We start from the raw sequence: 21,814 nt of genomic DNA on the forward strand, positions 1-21,814 counted from the left end.
GGTAACACACAGAAATACTACTCTGGACCAGGGTAAACACACACAGAACGATACTACTCTGGACCAGGTAACACACAGAAAGATACTACTCTGGACCAGGTAAACACACAGAAAGATACTACTCTGGACCAGGTAACACACAGAAAGATACTACTCTGACCAGGTAACACACAGAAAGATACTACTTCTGGGACCAGGGTAACACACAGAAAGATACTACCCTGGACCAGGTAACACACAGAAAGATACTACTCTGGACCAGGTAACACACACAGAAAGATACTACTCTGGACCAGGTAACACACAGAAAGATACTACTCTGGACAGGTAACACACAGAAAGATACTACTCTGGACCAGGTAACACACAGAAAGATAATACTCTGGACCAGGTAACACACAAAGAAAGATACTATTCTGGACCAGGTAACAACACAGAAAGATACTACTCTGGACCAGGTAACACACAGAAAGATACTACTCTGGACCAGGTAACACACAGAAAGATACTACTCTGGACCAGGTAACACACACAGAAAGATACTACTCTGGACCAGGTAACACACAGAAAGATACTACTCTGGACCAGGTAACACACAGAAAGATACTACTCTGGACCAGGTAACACACAGAAAGATACTACTCTGGACCAGGTAACACACAGAAAGATACTACTCTGGACCAGGTAACACACAGAAAGATACTACTCTGGACCAGGTAACACACAGAAAGATACTACTCTGGACCAGGTAACACACAGAAAGATACTACTCTGGACCAGGTAACACACAGAAAGATACTACTCTGGACCAGGTAACACACGAAAGATACTACTCTGGACCAGGTAACACACACAGAAAGATACTACTCTGGACCAGGTAACACACACAGAAAGATACTACTCTGGACCAGGTAACACACAGAAAGATACTACTCTGGACCAGGTAACACACACAGAAAGATACTTACTTCTGGACCAGGTAACACACAGAAAGATACTACTCTGGACCAGGTAACACACAGAAAGATATACTCTGGACCAGGTAACACACAGAAAGATACTACTCTGGACCAGGTAACACACACAGAAAGATACTACTCTGGACAGGTAACACACACAGAAAGATACTATCTGGCCAGGTAACACACAGAAAGATACTACTCTGGACCAGGTAACACACAGAAAGATACTATTCTGGACCAGGTAACACACAGAAAGATACTACTCTGGACCAGGTAAACACACAGAAAGATACTATCTGGACCAGGTAACACACACAGAAAGATACTACTCTGGACCAGGCTAACACACCACAGAAAGATACTACTCTGGACAGGTACACACACAGAAAGATCACTACTCTGACCAGGTAACACACAGAAAGATACTACTCTGGACCAGGTAACACACAGAAAGATACTACTCTGGACCAGGTAACACACAGAAAGATACTACTCTGGACCAGGTAACACACACAGAAAGATACTACTCTGGACCAGGTAAACACACAGAAAGATACTACTCTGGACAGGTAACACACAGAAAGATACTACTCTGGACCAGGTAACACCAGAAAGATACTACTCTGGACCAGGTAACACACAGAAAGATACTACTCTGGACCAGGTAACACACAGAAAGATACTACTCTGGACCAGGTAACACACACAGAAATGATACTACTCTGGACCAGGTAACACACAGAAAGATACTACTCTGGACCAGGTAACACACAGAAAGATACTACTCTGGACCAGGTAAACACACACATGTAAAGCTACTACTCTGGACCAGGTAACACACCAGAAAGATACTACTCTGGACCAGGTAACACACAGAAAGATACTACTCTGGACCAGGTAAACACACAGAAAAGACTACTGGACAGTTGACCACATAAGGATAAACACACAGAAAGATACTACTCTGGACCAGGTAACACACGCTCCTCTGTATCTCTCTCTCTCTTTCAGAGTTTGCCCAGAGACGTCCCCCCCGACCGTCATCTCTCAGGTGATGGGGGAGGAGCCTAAATCTCTTGGCCAATCAGAGGCTCCAGTGACGAGTCGCAGAGGAGAAGTTTTCCCTCCAGAACCCCGGCCTCAAGAGACGACCCAACCTGAAAGGAGTGGTCAGCACACACACACAACACACACACACACACACAGACACAGACACAGACACAGACACAGACACACACACAGGACACACACACACACACACACACACACCACACACACCACTCCTAAACACTACATTGTGTTTGTGCTGTGTAGATTACCAGAGTGAAGTCTCCAGTCTCCAACCCCAAAACTCTGGACCTGCCAATCAACACAGAGGACGTTCTCCGTTCAGGTACTAACAAACAGCAGTTAATCAGCAGATGGTCAGCAGGGGCCTGAGAGGCCCACAGGCATATTGATGTGTGTGTGTGTGTGTGTGTGTGTCCAGGGTGGTGGTGGATCGTCTCCAGATGTGATGATGTCAGAGAGTCAGCTGACCAGCACATGTCCCCACTCCCCTTCCCCCTCCCCCCTTCCCTTCCCCATCACGCCCCAACACAGAGCTGCCCAGCAAGACTACTATGGTGAGTCTACACACACACACACACACACTTACAAACTTACACACTCACACACACATACACACTTACACACTTACACACACACTTACAAATTTACACACACACACACACACACACACAACACACCACACACAAACACACACACCACACACACACACAACACACACTTACACACACACACACATACACACTTACAAATTTACACACACACAACACACACATATACACTTACACAAACACAAATAGTCAAAGACTAGAACTACTGGTACCCCTACCTACACTATATTACTACAGCTACCTGGTACCCCTACCTACATTATATACCTCTACTACTGGTACCCCTACTACATATATTACCTCAACTACCTGGTACCCTACTAATATTACCTACAACTACCTGGTACCCCTACCTACATTATATTACCTCAACTACCTGGTACCCCTACCTACATTATATTACCTCAACTACCTGGTACCCCTACCTACATTATATTACCTCAACTACCTGGTACCCTACCTACATTATATTACCTCCACTACCTGGTACCCCTACCTACAACTACCTGGTACCCCTACCTACATTATATTACCTACAACTACCTGGTACCCCTACCTACATTATATTACCTACAACTACCTGGTACCCCTACCTACATTATATTACCTACAACTACCTGGTACCCCTACCTACATTATATTACCTACAACTACCTGGTACCCCTACCTACATTATATTACCTACAACTACCTGGTACCCCTACCTACATTATATTACCTCAACTACCTGGTACCCCTACCTACATGCATGTAGGTAGGGGTACCTACAACTACCTGGTACCCCTACCTACATTATATTACCTCAACTACCTGGTACCCCTACCTACATTATATTACCTACAACTACCTGGTACCCCTACCTACATTATATTACCTACAACTACCTGGTACCCCTACCTACATTATATTACCTCTACTACCTGGTACCACCTACCTACATTATATTACATCAACTACCTGGTCCCCCTACCTACATTATATACCTTAACTACCTGGTACCCTACCACATATATTACCTCAACTACCTGGTACCCCTACCTACATTATATTACCCTCAACTACCTGGTACCCCCCTACCTACATTATATTACCTCAACTACCTGTACCCCTACCTACATTATATTACCTACAACTACCCTGGTACCCCTACCACATTATATTACCTCTACTACCTGGGTACCCCTACTACATTATATTACCTCAACTACCTGGTATCCCTACCTACATTATATTACCTACAGCTACCTGGTACCCCTACCTACAATATATACCTCAATACCTGGTACCCCTACCTACAACTACCTGGTACCCTCTACCCTACATTATATTACCTGGTACCCCTATTACATTATATTACCTCCAGCTACCTGGTACCCATACCTACAACTACCTGGTACCCCTACCTACATTATTACCTACAGCTACCTGGTACCCCTACCTACATTATATTACCTACAACTACCTGGTACCCCTACCTACATTATATTACCTACAACTACCTGGTAACCCTACCTACATTATATTACCTCAACTACTGGTACCCCTACCTACATTATATTACCTCAACTACCTGGTACCCTACCTACATTATATTATCTCTACTACCTGGTAACCCTACCTACTTATATTACCTACAACTACCTGGTACCCCTACCTACATTATATTACCTACAACTACCTGGTACCCCTACCTACATTATATTACATACAACTTCCTGGTACCCTACCTACATTATATTACCTACAACTACCTGGTACCCCTACCTACATTATATTACCTACAACTACCTGGTACCCCTACCTACATTATATTACCTACAACTACCTGGTACCCCTACCTACATTATATTACCTACACTTCCTGGTACCCCTACCTACATTATAGTACCTCAACTACCTGGTACCCCTACCTACATTATATTACCCTCAACTACCTGGTACCCCTACCTACATTATATTACCTACAACTACCTGGTAACCCCTTTCATAAACTACATGGTACCCCTACCTACATTACTATTACCTACAACTACCTGGTACCCCTACCTACATTATATTACCTCAACTACCCTGGTAACCCTACCTACATTATATTACATACAATACCTGGTACCCCTACCTACATTATATACCTCTAACTACCTGGTAACCCTAACCCTACACATTGACTCAGTACCGGTACTCCTTGTATAACGTCGGTTATCTTATTGTGGTAATATCTTCATTTTTTTATTTGTGAAATTGTTCTTACTTTTTAATTCTGCCATTGTGTGAGAAAGGGCTTGTAAGTAAGCGTTTCACGGGTTTAAAATCTACATTTGTTGTATTTTGACGGATGTGAAAATCAATTAGATTTGTATTTGATTTGACACACAACACACACCTGCCACACCTACCTGTGTGTGTCATGGTTAACCTGTGTTTAGCTGCGCTACCGTAACGACAGCATTCATGTCCACCAACCCCGAGCCGCCAGGAAACGCATCACTGGTCCGCCGGACGCGAGAGGAGAGACTGAGTTCCAGCCCCGCGGGTACACTTCACCATACACGCTAAACACTTCTCCCTACTCCCCTAAACACTTCACCCTACACCCTAAACACCTTCTCCCTAAACACTTCACACCTACACCCTCACCCTACTCCCTACTCCCTACACCCTACTCCCTACACCCTACACCCTAAACAACTTCACCCTTACACCCTACACCCTACTCGCTACTCACTACACCCTACACCCTACACCCTACACCCTAAACGCTATCACTGGTCCGCGGACGCGAGAGGGAGAGACTGAGTTCCCAGCCCCGCGGGTACACTTACCCTACACCCTAAACACTTCTCCCTACTCCCAAAACACTTCACCCTACACCCTAAAACACTTCTCCCCTACTCCCTAAACACTTCACCCTACATCATAAACACTTCTCCCCTACTGCCCTAAACACTCCCCTACACCCTAAACACTTCACCCTACTCCCTAAACACTTCACCCTACACCCTAAACCACTTCACCCTACAACCCTAAACACTTCTCCCTACACCCTAAACACTTCTCCCTACTCCCTAACCACTTCACCCTACACCCTACACACTCACCCTAAACATTTCACCCTACACCCTAAACACTTCTCCCTACACCCTCAACAACTTCTCCCTACACCCCTAAACTCTTCTCCCTACTCCCTAAACACTTCACTCTACTCCCTAAACACTTCACCCTACACCCTACACCTAAACACTTCTCCCTACTCCTTAAACACTTCACCCTACTCCATAAACCACTCACACTACTCTCTAAACACTTCACCCTACTCCCTACACCCTAACACTTCTCCCCTACACCCTAAACACTTCAACCTACTCCCTAAACACTTCACCCTAAACACTTCACCTATCCCTAACACTTCACCCTACTCCCTAAACACTTCCACCCCTACACCTCAACACTTCACTCCTCCCTACACCCTAAACACTTCACCCTACTCTCTAAACACTTCACCCTACTCCCTACACACTACACACTTCACCCTACACCCTAAACACTTCTCCCTACTCCCTAAACACTTCACCCTACACCCTAACACTTCTCCCTACTCCTAAACACTTCACCCTACACCCCTAAACACTTCACCCTACACCCTAAACACTTCACCCTACTCCCTAAACTCTTCACCCTACACCCTAAACACTTCACCCTACTCTCTAAACACTTCACCCTACTCTCTAAACACTTCACCCTACTCCCTAAACTCTTCACCCTACACCCTAAACACTTCACCCTAGACCCTACACCCTAAACACTTCACCTACTCTCTAAACACTTCACCCTACACCCTAAACACTTCTCCCTACACCCTAAACACTTCTCCCTACTCCCTAAACACTTCACCCTACACCTACACCCTACACACTTCACCCTAAACATTTCACCCTACACCCTAAACACTTCTCCCTACACCCTAAACACTTCACCCTACACCCTAAACACTTCTCCCTACTCCCTAAACACTTCACCCTACACCCTAAACACTTCACCCTACCCTAAACACTTCACCCTACTCCTAAACACTCACCCTACTCCCTAAACACTCACCCTACACCCTAAACACTTCACCCTACTCCCTACACCTAAACACTTCACCCTACTCTCTAAAACACTTCACCCTACTCCCTACACCCTAAAACACTTCTCCCTACTCCCTAAACCTTCACCCTACTCTCTAAACACTTCACCCTACACCATAAACACTTCACCCTATACCCTAAACACTTCACCCCACTCCCTAAACACTTCACCCTACACCTAAACACTTCACCCTACTCCCTACACCCTAAACACTTCACCCTATCCCTACACCCTAAACACTTCACCCTACACCCTAGCACTCTAAACCAAAAACACTTCACCCTACAACCCTAGCACCCTACACCCTACAAACGTTACCCTAGCACCCTAAACCCTACACACCTCACCCTACACCCTAGCACCCTACACCCTAAACACTTCACCTTACAACCATTACACCCTAAACACCTTCACCCTAAACACTTCACCCCTACACCCTAGCACCCTACACCCTACCAAACGTTACCCTAGCACCCTAAACCCTACACACCTCACCCCTACACCCTAGCACCCTACACCTACACACTTCACCCTCCACCCTCAACCCTTTACCCCTACACCCTTACCCTACCCCATTACCTTACACCCTTTACACTTTATCATACACCTTTAGCCTAACTCTACACTCTACACCCTGTTACACGACACACTACAACCTGCATCCAATACATCATACACCCTTTAGCCTAGACGGTAACACCCTTTACCCTTTACACCTATACCCTTTACCCTACCCATTTACCCTACACCCATTTACCCTACACCCTTACCCTACACCATTTACCCTAAACCATTTACCCTAAACCATTTACCCTAAACCATTTACCACTAAACCATTTACCCTAAACCATTTACCCTACACCTTTACCCTTTACACTACACCCATCTCCCCCAAGATGGCGTAGCAGTTCAGACGTCCTGTCGTGTCCCGTGTATGTATATATATATATTTTAAAAAAAAATTCTTCACTTATCTTTTTACATTTTTTTTATTCTAAATACTCAACCTCCAAGCACTCTCCTGCAACCCGCCTCAGCAATTTAAAAAAAGAAAGTATTATTTACCTCAATCTGAATTCCACGACAGAAGCTAGCCAGAGGTTAGCCATTTTCACTGGCTAATCGTTGAAGTTCAGCTAGCTACGTTTAGCTGCTCCTCAGCTATCCCATCAGCTCGAAAAGCTATCGGCAGTTTTTGTACAGCGCGACTCAGACCAGAGCATATCGGACCTATTCTCTCTCCTTTCCTCGATTTCTTACCGCAGGCTCTGGACATTTACACCTGGATCTTGCAGCTAACTAGCTGCTACCTGAGTGACTATTGGCAACGTCGGTCACGGAATTAACACACACTATTACGGAGCTAGCTAGCTAGCCAGCTGAAGAGTTCCGTCAGCCACTCGTGGGCTATTTCCTGAGCTAGCCAGCTGAAGTGTCTCCTGGGCTACAACTCACCTATCCTGACCCGTTTTACTGCCGATGCGGAGCCCCATTGGGTCTTCACGACTGGATCACCGACGTTATCTGCCCGAGGGAGTTGTCCAACTGGCCCCTCCGTCGCGACGTAACTGATCGCCCATCTGTGGCCAGCTAATCGTTAGCTGTCTTTTCGGCTGCGATCTGAATAGGTCTGTCGGACACTTTTCTTGGGCCACTATAACTAACTATTTTGCCAACTTGGACAGGTCCCCCCCTTCCACACGGAACCCCACTAACCCACAGACGGAAACGCACGAGGGCGGCTAAAACAGACCTCCCTCCCATCTTCCACCAGCTTGCTACCTATGGCCCGGCTAGCTGTCTGAATCTCACTGGACCCTCTGATCACTCGGCTAAGCATGCCTCTCCTTAATGTCAATATGCCTTGTCCATTGCTGTTCTGGTTAGTGTTATTGGCTTATTTCACTGTAGAGCCTCTAGCCCTGCTCATATACCTTATCCAACCTCTCAGTTCCTCCACCCACACATGCTATGACATTCTTCTGGTTTCAATGATGTTTCTAGAGACATATATCTCTCTCATAATCACTAAATGCCTAGGTTTACCTCCTCTGTATTCACATCCCACCATACCTTTGTCTGTACATTATACCTTGAAGCTATTTTATCGCCCCCAGATACCTGCTCCTTTTCTCTCTATCTGGACGTCACAGACGACCAATTCTTATAGCTTTCAGCCGTACCCTCATACTTATTCTTCTCTGCTCCGCTGGGGATGTAGAGGTGAATCCAGGCCCTGCAGTGCCTGGCTCCACAACTACTCCCCAGGCGCTCTCTTTTGATGACTTCTGTAACCGTAATAGCCTTGGTTTCATGCATGTTAACATTAGAAGCCTCCTCCCTAAGTTTGTTTTATTCACTGCTTTAGCACACTCTGCCAACCCGGATGTCCTAGCTGTGTCTGAATCTTGGCTTAGGAAGTCCACCAAAAACTGTGAAATCTTCATCCCTAACTACAACGTTTTCAGACAAGATTAGAACGACCAAAGGGGGCGGTGTTGCAATCTACTGCAGAGATAGCTTGCAGAGTTCTGTCATGCTATCCAGGTCTGTACCCAAACAATTTGAACTTCTACTTTTTAAAATCCCACCTCTCCAAAAACAAGTCTCTCACCATTGCCGCATGCTATAGACCCCCCTCGGCCCCTAGCTGTGCTCTGGACACCATTTGTGAACTGATTGCCCCCCCATCTATCTTCAGAGCTCGTGCTACTAGGCGACCTAAACTGGGGACATGCTTAACACCCCAGCCATTCTACAATCCAAGCTTGATGCCCTCAATCTCACACAAATTATTAATGAACCACCAGGTACAAACCCCAAAGCCGCAAACACTGGCACCCCTCATAGATATCATCCTAACCAATGTGCCCTCTAATTACACCTCTGCTGTTTTCAACCAAGATCTCAGCGATCACTGCCTCATTGCCTGCACCCGTATGGGTCAGCGGTCAAACAACCTCCACTCATCACTGTCAAACGCTCCCTGAAACATTTCAACGAGCAAGGCCTTTCTAATCGGACCTGGCCCTGGTATCCTGAAGGATATTGACCTCATTCCCGTCAGTAGAGGATGCCTGGTTATTTTTTTTTTAAAATGCCTTCCTCTCCATCTTAAATAAGCATTGCCCTTTTCAAGAAATTTAGAACCAGGAACAGATATAGCCCTTGGTTCTCCCCAGACCTGACTGCCCTTAACCAACACAAAAATATCCTGTGGCGTTCTGCATTAGCATCGAACTGCCCCCGCGAATATGCAACTTTTAGGGAAGTTAGAAATCAATACACACAGGCAGTTAGAAACGCCAAAGGCTAGCTTTTTCAACAGAAATTTGCTTCGTGCAACTCCAACTCTAAAAAGTTCTGGGACATTGTAAAGTCCATGGAGAATAAGAACACCTCCTCCCAACTGTCCACTGCACTGAGGATAGGAAACTCTGTCACCACCGATAAGCCCACTATAATTGAGAATTTCAATAAGCATTTTTCTACGGCTGGCCATGCTTTCCACCTAACTACCCCTACTGCATTCAACAGCACTGCACCCCCCCACAGCTACTCGCCCAAGCCTCCCCATTTCTCCTTCTCCCAAATCCATTCAGCTGATGTTCCTGAAAGAGCTGCAAAATCTGGACCCCATACCAATCAGCTGGCTTGACAATCTGGACCCTTTCTTTCTAAAATTATCTGCCGAAATTATTGCAACCCCCTATTACTAGCTGTTTAACCTCTCTTTCGTGTCGCTGAGATTCCCATAGATTGGAAAGCAGCTGCTGTCATCCCCCTCTTCAAAGGAGGTGACACTCTTGACCCAAATTGCTACAGACCTATAATCCATCCTACCCTGCCTTTCTAAGGTCTTCGAAAGCCAAGTCAACAAACAGATTACCGACTATTTCGAATCCCACCGCACCCTCTCCGCTATGCAATCTGGTTTCAGAGCTGGTCATGGGTGCACCTCAGCCACGCTCAAGGTCCTAAACGACATCGTAACCGCCATCGATAAGAAACAATACTGTGCTGCCGTATTCATTGACCTGGCCAAAGCTTTTGACTCTGTTAATCACCACATCCTCATCGGCAGACTTAGTAGCCTTGGTTTCTCAAACGATTGCGTCGCCTGGTTCACCAACTACTTCTCTGACAGAGTTCAGTGTTGTCAAATCGGAGGGCCTACTGTCTGGACCTCTGGCAGTCTCTATGGGGGTACCACAGGGTTCAATTCTTGGGCCAACTCTTTTCTCTGTATACATAAATGATGTCGCTCTTGCTGCTGGTGAATCTCTGATCCACCTCTACGCAGACGACACCATTCTGTATACTTCTGGCCCTTCTTTGGACACTGTGTTAACAACCCTCCAGACGAGCTTCAATGCCATTCAACTCTCCTTCCGTGGTCTCCAACTGCTCCTAAACACAAGTAAAACTAAATGCATGCTCTTCAACCGATCGCTGCCTGCACCTGCCCGCCCATCCAGCATAACTTCTCTGGACGGTTCTAACTTAGAATTTGTGGACAACTACAAATACCTAGGTGTCCTGGTTAGACTGTAAACTCTCCTTCCAGACTCACATCAATCATCTCCAATCCAAAGTGAAATCTAGAATTGGCTTCCTATTTCGCAACAAAGCATCCTTCACTCATGCTGCCAAACATACCCTCGTAAAACTGACCATCCTACCAATCCTCGACTTCGGCGATGTCATTTACAAAATAGCCTCCAATACCCTACTCAACAAGCTGGATGCAGTCTATCACAGTGCCATCCGTTTTGTCACCAAAGCCCCATATACAACCCACCACCTGCGACCTGTATGCTCTCGTTGGCTGGCCTTCACTTCATAATCGTCGCCAAACACATTGGCTCCAGGTCATCTACAAGACCCTGCTAGGTAAAGTCCCCCCTTATCTCCGCTCACTGGTCACCATAGCAGCACCCACCTGTAGCACGCGCTCCAGCAGGTATATCTCTCTGGTCACCCCTAAAGCCAACTCCTCCTTTGGTCGTCTCTCCTTCCAGTTCTCAGCTGCCAATGACTGGAACGAACTACAAAAATCTCTAAAACTGGGAAAACACTTATCTCCCTCACTAGCTTTAAGCACCAGCTGTCAGAGCAGCTCACAGATCTCTGCACCTGTACATAGCCCATCTTTAATTTAGCCCAAACTACTACCTCTTCCCCTACTGTATTTATTTATTTTATTTATTTTGCTCCTTTGCACCATATTATTTATATTTAACTTTTAACTTTCTTCAAACTACAAATCTACCATTCCAGTGTTTTTCTTGCCATACTTTATTTACTTGCCACCATGGCATTTTTTTGCCTTTACCTCCCTTATCTCACCTCATTTGCTCACATTGTATATAGTCTTATTTTTTTCAACTGCATCATTGATTGTATGTTGTTTTACTCCATGTGTAACTGTGTTTTTGTATGTTGTCGAACTGCTTTGCTTTAACTTGGCCAGGTCGCAATTGTAAATGAGAACTGTTCTCAACTTGCCGACCTGGTTAAATAAAGGAGAAATAAATAAATAAATAAAAAATGACCCATTACCCTTTACCCTATACCCTTTACCCTACACCTTTAACCTACACCACTTACCATACACCCTACTTCCTTTACCCTACACCCATTCACCCTTTACCCCTACACCATTTACACTACAACCTTTACCCTTTACCCTTTACCCTTAACCTTTACCCTTTACCCTTTACCCAACACAGCTTACACTCAATACATTGGAAAAAGGTTTCTAACTTCTGACTACATTTTTCCTTCTCTGTTTCAGCCTCTGTGACTTTGAAAATGAGAGTTTTGACAACATGGATTATGGTAAGGTACCTGAGACTGTAGACCCTATTACCTATACCCTACAGCCCCATACTGTAGACCCTATTACCTATACCCTACAGCCCCATACCTGTAGACCCTATACCCTACAGGCCCCCATACTGTAGACCCTAAGTAGTACCCTTACAAGCCCCATACATGTAGAACTATAGAACCCTATACCCTACAGCCCCATACTGTAGACCCTATACCCTACAGCCCCATACTGTAGACCCTATACCCTACAGCCCCATACTGAAGACCCTGATACCCTACATCCCCATACTGTAGGACCCTATATCCTCTTACAGCCCAATACTGTTAAGACCCTATACGCCTACAGCCCAATACCTGTCGACCCTATTACCCTACAGCTCCCGATACTGTAGACCTATAGACCCCTATACCCTACAGCCCTATTACTGTAGACCCCTATAGCACTACAGCCCCCTTACTGTAGACCCGATTAGACCCTATGACCCCTACAGCCCACCTACTGTAGGACCCTATAGAACCTATACTCCTACAGCCCCATTATCTGTCGACCCTATACCCTACAGACCCATACTTAGAATCCTCTATAGACCATATTACCCTACAGGCCCCATACTGGCTAGACCTATAACCTACAGCCCCATACTGTAGACCTATAGACCCCTATACCCTACAGCCCCATACTGTAGACCTATAGACCCTATACCCTACAGCCCCATACTGTAGACCTATAGACCCTATACACTACCGCCCCATACTGTAGACCCTATACCCTCAGCCCCATACTGTACACCCTATACCCTACAGCCCCATACTGTAGACCCTATGACCTATACCCTACAGACCCATACTGTAGACCCTATACCCTACAGCCCCCATACTGTTAGACCTATAGACCCCTATACCCTACATCCCCTACTGTAGACCCTATACCCTACAGCACCATACTGTAGACGCTATACCCTACAGCCCCATACTGTAGACCTATAGACCCCTATACCCCCTACAGCCCCATACTGTAGACCTATAGACCCTATACCCTACAGCCCCATACTGTAGACCTATAGACCCTATACCCTATAGCCCATACTGTAGACCCTATGACCTATACCCTACAGCCCCATACTGTAGACCCTATAACCTACAGCCCCATACTGTAGACCCTATACCCTACAGCCCCATACTGTAGACCCTATACCCTACAGCCCGATACTGTAGACCTATAGACCCTAAACCCTACAGATCCATACTGTAGACCCTATACCCTACAGCCCCATACTGTAGACCTATAGACCCTATACCCTACAGCCCCATACTGTAGACCCTATAGACCCTATACCCTACAGCCCCATACTGTGACCCGATAGACCCTATACCCTACAGCCCCATACTGTAGACCTATACCCTACAGCCCCATACTGTAGACCCTATAGACCCTACACCCTACAGTCCCCATACTGTAGACCCTATACCCTACAGCCCCATACTGTAGACCTATAGACCCTATACCCTACAGCCCCATACTGTAGACCTATAGACCCTATACCTACAGCCCCATACTGTAGACCCTATAGACCCTACACCCTACAGCCCCATACTGTAGACCCTATACCCTACAGCCCCATACTGTAGACCCTATACCCTACATACCCTAACATACTGTAGACCTATAGACCCTATACCCCTACAGCCCCCATACTGCAGACCTATAGACCTTAATACCCTACAGCCCATACTGTAGACCCTATACTCTACAGCCCCATACTGTAGACCTATAGACCCTATACCCTACAGCCCATACTGCAGACCCTATAGACCCTACAGCCCCATACTGTAGACCCTATACCTACAGCCCCATACTGTAGACCTATAGGCCCTATACCCTACAGCCCCATACTGCAGACCTATAGACCCTATACCCTACAGCCCCATACTGTAGACCCTATACCCTATACCCTACTGCCCCATACTGTAGACCTATAGACCCTATACCCTACAGCCCACATACTGTAGACCCTATACCCTACAGCCCCATACTGTAGACCTATAGACCCTATACCCTACAGCCCCATTACTGTATACCTATAGACCCTATACCCTACAGTCCCATACTGTAGACCTATAGACCCTATTACCCTACAGCCCCATACTGTAGACCCTATACCCTACAACCCCCTACTGTAGACCAATAGACCCTATACCCTCCAGCCCCATACTGCAGACCCTATAGACCCTACAGCCCCATACTGTAGACCCTATACCCTACAGCCCCATACTGTAGACCCTATACCCTACAGCCCCCATACTGTATACCTATAGACCCTTATACCCTACAGCCCCATACTGTAGACCTATAGACCCTATACCCTACAGCCCCATACTGTAGACCCTATACCCTACAACCCCATACTGTAGACCCTATAGACCCTATACCCTACAGCCCCATACTGTAGACCCTATACCCTACAGCCCCATACTGTAGACCTATAGACCCTATACCCTACAGCCCATACTGTAGACCTATAGGACCCTATACCCTACAGCCCCATACTGCAGACCCTATAGACCCTACAGCCCCATACTGTAGACCTATAGACCCTATACCCTACAGCCCCATACTGTAGACCATATACCCTACAGCCCCATACTGTATACCTATAGACCTTATACCCTACGACCCCATACTGTAGACCCTATAGACCCTATTACCCTACAGCCCCATACTGTAGACCCTATAACCTACAGCCCCATACTGTAGACCCTATACCCTACAGCCCCATACTGGTAGACCTATAGACCCTATACCCTACAGCCCCATACTGTAGACCTATACACTACAGCCCCATACTGTAGACCTATAGACCCTATACCCTACAGCCCCATACTGTAGACCTATAGACCCTATACCCTACAGCCCCATACTGTAGACCTATACACTACAGCCCCATACTGTAGACCTATAGACCCTATACCCTACAGCCCCATACTGTAGACCCTATACCTACAGCCCCATACTGTAGACCTATAGACCCTATACCCTACAGCCCCATACTGTAGACCTATAGACCCTATACCCTACAGCCCCATACTGTAGACCTATACACTACAGCCCCATACTGTAGACCCTATAGACCCTATACCCTACAGCCCCATACTGTAGACCCTATACCCTACAGCCCCATACTGTAGACCTATACACTACAGCCCCATACTGTAGACCTATAGACCCTATACCCTACAGCCCCATACTGTAGACCCTATACCCTACAGCCCCATACTGTAGACCTATAGACCCTATAACCTACAGCCCCATACTGTAGACCTATAGACCCTATACCCTACAGCCCCATACTGTAGACCTATAGACCCTATACCTTACAGTCCCATACTGTAGACCCTATAGACCCTATACCCTACAGCCCCATACTGTAGACCCTATAGACCCTATACCCTACAGCCCCATACTGTAGACCCTATACCGTACAGCCCCATACTGTAGACCCTATACCCTACAGCCCCATACTGTAGACCCTATAGACCCTAGTACCCTACAGCCCATACTGTAGACCCTATACCCTACAGCCCCATACTGTAGACCCTATAGACCCTATACCCTACAGCCCCATACTGTAGACCCTATACCCTACAGCCCCATACTGTAGACCTATAGACCCTATACCCCTCTAATCCTCTCTCTCCCTCTCCCTCCCCCCTCTCCCCTCTCCCCTCTCCGTCCAGAAGAGGAAATGGATACCCGTGGTCCTCCTTCGCTCCACTCCTCCTCCTCCTCCCATCAGTCAGAATGTTTAGACTCCTACGACCTGGAGACCGTCAACAACATTTTCAGGAAACTGTCCCTGGAGAGGTACACACACACACACGCACACACACACACGCACACACACACACACACCACGCCGCGCACGCGCACGCACTCACGCACTCACGCACGAATGACAAACCTTAACATTTGTGTGTGTATGTGTGTATGTGTGTATGTGCGTGTGTATGTGTGTGTGTGTGTGTGTGTGTGTGTGTGTGTGTGTGTGTGTCTGTGTGTGTGGGTGGGTTTGTGTGTGTGGGTGTGTGTGTGTGGGTGTGTGTGTGTGTGTGTGTGTGTGTGTGGGTTTGTGTGTGTGGGTGTGTGTGTGTGTGTGTGTGTTTGTGTGGTGTGTGTGTGTCTGTGTGTGTGTATGTGTTTCTATATGTGTGTGTGTATGTGTGTGTGTTTCTATATGTGTGTGTGTCTGTGTGTGTATGTGTGTGTGTTTCTATATGTGTGTGTGTGTGTATATATGTGTGTGTGTTTCTATATGTGTGTGTGTGTGTGTATGTAGGCCTTTTCCGTCCGTCTCTCTCCTCCTTCTCGAGGGTCAGCTCTTCTCTGCGGCCGGTCCAGGAGCTTCGTTGCAAGGCGACCAACTTTTGGCTGATGTTACGCTGGTTGGTGGGAACGACAGTGGAATCTTTGTGTCGTCTGTCCAATCAGAGTCGGCGCTGAGGAAGGCGGGGCTACGGGAGGGCCAACCACCTCCTTTTGGTGAGATACACTGTGATGCACACTAACTACTAAGGTACCTAGGTACCCTAACCTGAGGTACCCTAACCCTGAGGTACCCTAGGTACCCTAACCCTAAGGTACCCCTACCCCTGAGGTATCCTGACCCTAAGGTACCCTAACCCTGAGGTACCCTACCCTAGGTACCCTAACCTGAGGTACCTAGGTACCCCTAACCCTGAGGTACTCTAACCCTGAGGTACCCTAACCCTGAGGTACCCTAGGTACCCTAACCCTGAGGTACCCTAACCCTGAGGTACTCTAACCCTGAGGTACCCTAGGTACCCTAACCCTGAGGTACCCTAGGTACCCTAACCCTGAGGTACCCTAACCCTGAGGTACTCTAACCCTGAGGTACCCTAGGTACCCTAACCCTGAGTACTCTAACCCTGAGGTACCCTAACCCTGAGGTACCCTAGGTAACCTAACCCTGAGGTACTCTAACCCTGAGGTACCCTATAACCCTAGGTAACCTAACCCTGAGGTACCCTAGGTACCCTAACCCTGAGGGTACTCTAACCCTGAGGTACCCTAACCCTGAGGTACACTAGGTACTCTAACCCTGAGGTACCCTAACCCTGAGGTACCCTAGGTACCCTAACCCTAAGGTACCCTACCCCCTGAGGTACCCTATAACCCTCGGTAACCTAACCCTGAGGTACCCTAACCCTAAGGTACCCTAACCCTGAGGTACCCTATAACCCTAGGTAACCTAACCCTGAGGTACCCTAACCCTAAGGTACCCTAACCCTGAGGTACCCTATAACCCTAGGTAACCTAACCCTGAGGTATCCTGACCCTAAGGTACCCTAACCCTGAGGTACCCTATAACCCTAGGTAACCCTAACCCTGAGGTACCCAAACCCCGAGGTACCCTAGGTACTCTAACCCTGAGGTACCCTAACCCCCAAGTACCCTATAACCATAGGTAACCTAACCCTGAGGTACCCTAACCCTGAGGTACCCTATAACCATAGGTAACCTAACCCTGAGGTACCCTAACCCTAAGGTACCCTAAGGTATCATAATCCTAAGGTACCCTAACCCTGAGGTACCCTAACCCTAAGGTACCCTAACCCTGAGGTACCCTAACCCTAAGGTACCCTAAGGTACCCTAACCCTGAGGTACCCTAACCCTAAGGTACCCTAGGTACCATAATCCTAAGGTACCCTAACCCTGAGGTACCCTATAACCCTAGGTAACCTAACCCTGAGGTACCCTAACCCTAAGGTACCCTAAGGTATCATAATCCTAAGGTACCCTAACCCTGAGGTACCCTAACCCTAAGGTACCCTAACCCTGAGGTACCCTAACCCTAAGGTACCCTAAGGTACCCTAACCCTAAGGTACCCTAACCCTGAGGTACCCTAACCCTAAGGTACCCTAAGGTACCCTAACCCTGAGGTACCCTAACCCTAAGGTACCCTAAGGAACCCTAACCCTAAGGTACCCTAAGGTACCCTAAACCAAAGGTATTATAAACACTGAAATTGGAATTTTAAAATATATATCCCATAATATTGGCATATTGAATAAAATGACTGGGCTCCGTATCAGAAATAAGTGGGCCAACAGCTGTCTTCTTTTTGGCTCTATTCCCCTTGCCTCTCTGTCATTGGCTGGTCCAGCTGGAGGGCTGTATCCGCGGGGAGAACCAGAGCATCTCATTGGACACCTGCACCCAGGAGGAAGCCCATTGGACGATGCAACGTTGCTCTGGACCAATCCAACTGCACTACCGTGCCAACTTTGAAGGTACGTCTTTACACTGTAGACGTACACACACACACACACCATTCTAAATCCCCTAACACAATTGTAAATCTCCTAACACCATTCTACTGTAAATACCTTAACACAATTGTAAATCTCCTAACACCATTCTACTGTAAATACCTTAACACAATTGTAAATCCCCTAACACCATTCTAATCCCCTAACACCATTCTAAATCCCCTAACACCATTCTACTGTAAATACCTTAACACAATTCCGTGTGGCTCAGTTGGTAGAGCATGGTGTTTGTAACATTTTCTAACAGCATTGTAAATCCCCTACACAATTCTAAATCCCTAACACCATTATAAATCCCCTAACACCATTATAAATCCCCTAACACCATTATAAATCCCCTAACACCATTATAATCCCCCCTAACACCATTGTAAATCCCCTAACACCATTGTAAATCCCTAACACATTGTAATCCCCTAACACCATTATACATCCCTAACACCATTATAAGTCCCCTAAAACCATTGTAAATCCCCTAACACCATTGTAAATCCCCTAACACCATTATAAATCCCCTAACACCATTATACATCCCCTACACCATTATAAATCCCCTAACACCATTATAAATCCCTTAACACCATTATAAATCCCCCTAACACCACTGTAAATCCCCTAACACCATTATAAATCCCCCTAACACCATTATAAATCCCCTAACACCATTATAAATCCCCTAACACCATTATAAATCCCCTAACACCATTGTAAATCCCCTAACACCATCGAAGTGGTGGTTTTTATCTGCATCTGTTCTGGACACCTCACTTTATTCTCAGGCTTCAAACAGATAAAAAACATTGTCCAATCTACTTGTGTGTGTGTGTGTGTGTGTGTGTGTGTGTGTGTGTGTGTGTGTGTGTGTGTGTGTGTGCATGCGTGCGTGCGTGCGTGCGTGTGTGTGTGCAGGGTACCGGCGGCTGCAGAGTGATCTATCGGAGGGAACAGTGACGTCAGGAGACTCATTCTACATCAGAATCAACTTCAACATCTCTGGCCAATCAGACACCTGCTCCCTGAGCCTGCTATGTGACGAGGTACCTGCTGACCCTGTTCAGAATCAACTTCAACATCTTTGGCCAATCAGACACCTGCTCCCTGAGTCTGCTCTGTGATGAGGTACCTGCTGACCCTGTCATTTAGTAGACGCTCTTATCCAGAGAGACTTACAGCTATATGACGGCTGGTTACATAATGAAAAGTCCCTAGTGGACTAACCCGATATGGCGGCTTGTTACACAATGAAAAGTCCCTAGTGGACTAACCCTATATGCGGCTGGTTACACAATGAAAAGTCCCTAGTGGACAAACCCGATATGACGGCTTGTTACACAATGAAAAGTCCCTAGTGGACTAACCCTATATGACGGCTGGTTACACAATGAAAAGTCCCTAGTGGACTTACCCTATATGACGGCTGGTTACACAATGAAAAGTCCCTAGTGGACTTACCCTATATGACGGCTTGTTACACAATGAAAGAGGTGGGGAAAGAAAGAGCGGGAGAAGGAGAGACAAAGGAATTCAACTATCGTACGTACAGTTGAATGATACGCTCACTGTAAATATTAATATTTAGCACCCTGACAACCGCTCATTCGGATTTAGAAGTGCAACATATATTTACGCTTAGATGTCTTGTCGTCTCTCTGTTGAAACTAATCGATCCGTCTGTGACGAATAGTTCGACAGAAAGTCTCTGGTTGTGTAAGTCTCTGGTTGTCCACCAGAGGTCACAATGTCCTCAGTTGTAGTAGGAATCTTTGTCTCTGAGTGTTCACTAGACTGGATACATCAGACGCACAGTGTTGAGACGGAAATGTAATTTTCTCGTCTTCGGTCGAGTTTCCTAGACTACATTACATGCAGAGCTGCAGGCGGTGCATGTCTTAGTCTAGTCTTCTTCTTCTCTGTTGAGTTTCAGAGGGTCTTACCATTTCATAACATTCAGCTCACGCTGTCGGTCACGCTGGTCTGTATTTAAATTGCAACCATTTCAACTTGTAGCCACCGCTCCACGCTTTCTGGTCTAAGTAAATTTAGTTACCAGTCCTTTTATGCACTCGCTTGGAGGGCAGTTCCATCACATTGCCACAATGTCTGTGCTCATGTGGGCATGGTTACTGACTTGGCCAAAGTTTTTATGAATTTTTTCAATCTAATTTAGAAGGCTAAAATAACATTTAATCTTCTCAAAAATTAGTTTCATATTTAATCATATAAGTTTTACAACAATTAGATGTAAATCTGATAACTGGGTCGTATACATTTGTATAGTTACAGTTATTTAGTTATACTGTCCTTAATGATATCACAAACAATAAACTTTTGACAGGATTTATTGTTTGGATCCCCACCAACCATTTCCCACATTCTTTATGTTGGAAATATTGTTTGATTATCCACTTTTGGATTTTGGAGTTTTGGCGGCAGATTCTCTCTCTACAGTCAAAGGATTTTTGACTTCTCCATACTGCAGGTCCAGAGAGAGAAAGTTTACGACCGGTCGTTAAAGTCCTAGAACCGTCCGCACTCCCCCTCTTCCTCTCTGGTGGGAGGGGGGGGGGCTATCTTTGATCCTCACTCAGGACCGAGAGCCATGACACAGCTCTTACACTAATAGTGCATTATCATAATTTTCACAATTTCACAGTATTATTCCAACCTCATAGTGTGGAAATATACAGTGCCTTCAGAAAGTATTCACACCCTTTGACTTTTTGTAAATTTTCTTGTGTTTACGGCTTGAATTTATGGCTTGAATTGAAAATTGATTAAATTGGGATTTATTTCCAATTTCCAAATTTATTTCCAAATTCATTTTTCAAAGGAATCAAAATGTAAAAGCTGAAATGTCTTG

At 46.2% G+C, this 21,814-nt stretch overlaps 1 pseudogene; it reads left to right on the top strand.

Annotated features, from left to right (window-relative positions):
• LOC115186146 (caspase recruitment domain-containing protein 11-like) overlaps positions 1-21,814 on the top strand; it is a 92,080-nt pseudogene that overhangs the window by 55,336 nt on the left and 14,930 nt on the right.

This window comes from Salmo trutta, unplaced genomic scaffold, assembly GCF_901001165.1.
Source record: "Salmo trutta unplaced genomic scaffold, fSalTru1.1, whole genome shotgun sequence".
Classification (NCBI taxonomy): domain Eukaryota; kingdom Metazoa; phylum Chordata; class Actinopteri; order Salmoniformes; family Salmonidae; genus Salmo; species Salmo trutta.